The sequence below is a fragment of the Miniopterus natalensis genome, chromosome 21 (genome assembly GCF_054644295.1).
Source record: "Miniopterus natalensis isolate mMinNat1 chromosome 21, mMinNat1.hap1, whole genome shotgun sequence".
In the NCBI taxonomy this organism is placed as follows: Eukaryota; Metazoa; Chordata; class Mammalia; order Chiroptera; family Miniopteridae; genus Miniopterus; species Miniopterus natalensis.
The window spans coordinates 19,512,181-19,516,397 of record NC_142101.1 but is presented as its reverse complement, the minus strand read 5'-3'; positions in this window follow the sequence as shown (position 1 = coordinate 19,516,397).

Below are 4,217 nucleotides of genomic sequence, written 5' to 3'. Positions count from 1 at the left end.
GGTGGCGGAGGCGCGGGCCGGGCCTGGAGCGCGGGGAGGCGAGAGGCGCGGCGGGTGGGCGGCGGAGGGCTCTTGGGGCTCAGCGGCTCCCTGTGGCCATACAGCGAGGCTCCGGCGAGGGCTCCTGCTGCTCGCGGCGCCTCCGCCCTGGCTGGTCCCTCTCCAGGCTCTGGCGAGGCCCGCCCTCCGTCAGACTGGATATACGGCCCCTGCCTGCACCACCCACTCCACCCGCCGCGCGCCCGGCCGGGCTCCTGGGGGCAGGGCGCTCCTGAACGCGGCCGGCTGCCTCTTCCCTTCTCTCCCTCTCCTCCCTCCCCCACGCAGAGGTGAGGTCCCGGGTGACGCCCCTGTGGCCTGTTCCTCCAGCTCAGGGAGAAACTATGTGCTCAGCTCAAGCACCCAGGGACGCTTCTCTCTAGGAAGGAGCCTTTCTGCCGGGCCGGGGACAGCCAGCCACCCATCCCTGTCTGTCCTGAGGTCAAGGCGGAGCCCTGCGGGCGGGGGCTCCCACGCTGGTGGCAGGAGGACAGGCCCCTGTCCCGAGAGATTCCTCCCTTTTATGGGGACAATCCGTTCTCCTGAAAGGCAGCCTCCCGCCTGCAGAGAGTGGGGTGGGGGCACCGAGCGAGACCAGGGACCAGACCTGGAATGGGGGACCACGGAATAGTAACCTGCCTGCGTGGGTGCCCCGGGAAGCACGGCGTTCACAGCGGGTCCTCCTGAAACCCCTGACGTAACCCCTAAAGTAGTGCCTGGTACAAATCCGGGGCTCAATAAAAAAATACCTGTGCGTGGACAGGGCTAATGTGAGATAAATTAAGTCTATCGTGAATCCTACCCAGACCCCCACTGAAGCACCCAAGGTCGGTCTCGCCCATGAAAGGACCCCAGGATGGACTCCTGGGTTTAGGACTGACGTGTGCGGTTCTCCCATGCACGCCCCTGGGACAAGCGTGCGGGGATACCTCCTTCACGTAGCATCCTCTGCAGGCCCCAGGGTGGCTCACATCAGGTGACCGGTGAGTGACAGGAGCTGAGTATTTTTTAAGGACATTGATGGAAATCTTTGTAAAAAGCATCACACCTTGCGTCACCTCCTTAAGCTCAAGACCCCGAACGAATCTCACGAGCTCGTCGATGACTCAGGGCTCTCACCGTGGACATCGGGACCGAGCTGTGGAATAAACAGTGCCGTTCGTCGGCTCCTGAGCTTTCGGGGCGCACGCTGTCTCATGTTGTCGTTGGTCGTTACCACTAACAGCTCTCGCAGCCCTTCTCGTCTGCAGAGGAAGGGACCACCAGAGCCTATGCTTGTTGGGACTTCTATGCCAAGGAAGGGTGGAGAAGCCTGAAGGACGGTCTCGGGACCACGTGCAGGTCACGCGCTTACTTCCCAGGAAGTGGGTGTTCCGTGCGGGAAGCCCCAGCTCTTCCCCCAAAGGCATCCCTGGGAGCCACGTGCTAAGCAGAATATTGTAAAGCACATTATAGTGTCCAATAGAAATAGTTTGCTAATTGAGGGCTGTGCGCCCGAGAACTGAGTGTGTAATAAACCAGAGATGTGACCGACGGTATGTCATAGATACGTAAGTTCAATGCCTGTGGGCCTCTATCATCACTAAAAATTTTAAGATTTGGCTTCTGGCCCTCGACCACCAGGGCTGACAAAGCTGTGGACACCTCCGTTCTGATGGGGACAGGAGGTGGCTGGCTTGCAGTCACCAGGTAACAGGTGCCACAGCCTCCATTCTGATCGGGCCTGGTGACTCCCAGGCCACTGTCTTCCTCTATACTCACCTGCCTCCCTTATAAAAGTCCAATAAAACGGGCATTAAAGTACTTCGCACCTGGGTTACGTAAGGGCCCTGAAGTACTATAAAGTACACATAGCAGCGCGTAAAAATACGGCTACATTGTATCACGCACCTGGCCTATCTAAACCTAATATGCCAGCCACAGTAAATGTTAATTATGTCTTTAAAGAATGATAATTTTGCTACTTTTAAGATGTATTAAGGCCCTGGAGGAGGTGAATGGACTGGCCCCTACTGCTATAAAAGGCCACACTTAGCCCCTGGACGCCAACACAGATTACCTTAAAAATTTTTTCCACGTATGAAGCTCAGTCTAGCTAGATGTCCCTGCTCTAATTGGACATTGATATTATTACTTCGATATATTGACAACAATGGCCAGCGTTTGCTGTGCCCCAGCCACCCAAGCATGGTTCTGGCCCTTTACAAGGACCATCTCATTCGATTACTAACATTAGTCCTAGGAGGTGGGCACCAGTGCCATCACCTTTCTTTTGCAGATGAGGAAACTGAGGCTTGGTGAGGTCACCCAGGTGGTCGGCTGTAGAGACCTAATGTCCTCAGGTGTGGGGCTTGCAGCAGGTCCACTGTGCAGGCCACTGTGCCGGGGAGGGTACAGAGGGCCATGGAGCAGCTCCTAGCTGTGGATGGGGAACGGGAAGTGGAGGGGGGCCTCCAGAGGCCACTCCCCAGGCCCTCATTGGAAGCTCAGCACCTGTGGCCTTGGAACCCCCTGTCCTTGAGGACCCTGTGTCTGCTCACACCGGCCTGCTATGTGCTGGAGGCAGATGGGCGAGGGCTGGCAGCGGGCAGGGAGGGAGCAAAGAGGTTGGGTTCGGCCCAGACGGCAGGGCCTGGATGAGTCCAAGGTGGGCTGGGCCGGGCTGGCGAAGGGGCGAGGCCAGGGCGTGCACCTGGGCCTCCGACACGCCAGGACTCTCTCCAAGCTGCCGTTCTGGTCTGTCCAGGCGGCTGGGTGGGGCGGCCAGCACAGCAAAGAATAACAGGGCAGCGGCCCGGCCCGGCCCGTCCCAACCGGCTGCCGTCAGCACTAGGTCGGCTCTGCACCCCGCCCCTCTGCCAACCCCAAATTCCAGTTCTGTGCTCCCGATGCTGGCATACCTGGGCACTGCCTTTCTATCTGTCCCCTCCCCCTGGCTGGGGCCTCTAGCTCTCTGCAGGACCAAATGGCGCTAGGGCATAGACTCCAGGGCCTTCCCAGGGCGATGGCTGGGAAAACAAGAACAGGTGTGTGTCTGGCTTTTCCACTGCCAGCTGCGTGACCTGGAACCAGCCACTTAACCTCTCTGTGCCTCATTTCCCACACGTGTAACATTAGGTTAGTAAGACCTTGCAGGATTCTTGTGACTGTAAATATATATTTAAAAGTATATAAAATGTCTAGCATAGTGCGTGGTGCATTGCCGGAGCTTACTAATACACAGACTTCCTTGCTCCAGCAGCACCTTCTAGCCTAGGCTTGAAGGGAAGGCGTTGCTCCTGCTGCGGGTGCTGGGAGATCGCTAGCACCTGGGAGGTGGGGCGGGGCCCAGGGAAAGGCCGTGGGAGCTGCAGCGCTGGCAGGAACGTGGGGTGTGAGTCCAAAGAGCTGAGCGGGCCCCTGTGCTCTCTCCTTCTCTGTCTCACTGTCACCTGTCGAGCCCCAATCCCAGCCCTGCACAGCCTGGTGGTAATTTGATGAGTCACCCGCCCGCGCCCGCAGACAGAGCAGCCACACCCAGGGCAGCTGGCATCCTGGATGGTGTTTCTGTTCTGAGCTGCTGGGCCGGCAGCCTGCCAGGCCCTAGATGGGCACAGATGGGGAGCCAAGATGCTCCAAGGCCTTGGGCCGGGCTAAGGAGCTGCTGAGTGGCAGAGCCTCCCGTCTGCGTTGCCCCATTGCCAGCCAGGCCTCCTGTGGGCAGCCTGGCCCAGGCGCCTTCCTACTAGGATCACCAATCACCAGCATTGGCCTGGCCCCTCCCAGACCTGTGCTGAGTGGGCCAGGCTTCGGGGTGCTCCTGAGTATCTGTTGTCTCCCACAGTCAAGGGGGCAAGGGAAGACAGGGGTCCGACGTGGTGTGTCCAGCCTGGCGGGACGCTGCTTCATCCCTGCCACCTAACTGTCATAGCTGCCTCCCCTCCCAGCCCAACTCACATGCCCCCTCCTGCACACAGGCCCCCAGACACCGCACATACCACAAGGCATTTCTGGGGTGGACAGAGCTGCCGGAGCCCACGGTCTTTGGGGAGGGATAGACACAGTAGTGGGTTGAATGGTAGCCTCCCCCAGAGAAGCCCTGTCCACGATCTAGGCCCCAGAACCTGTGAACGTGACCATATTTGGACAAAGGTCGTTGCAGCTATATAGGATCTCAAGATGAGATCACCCCAGATTTA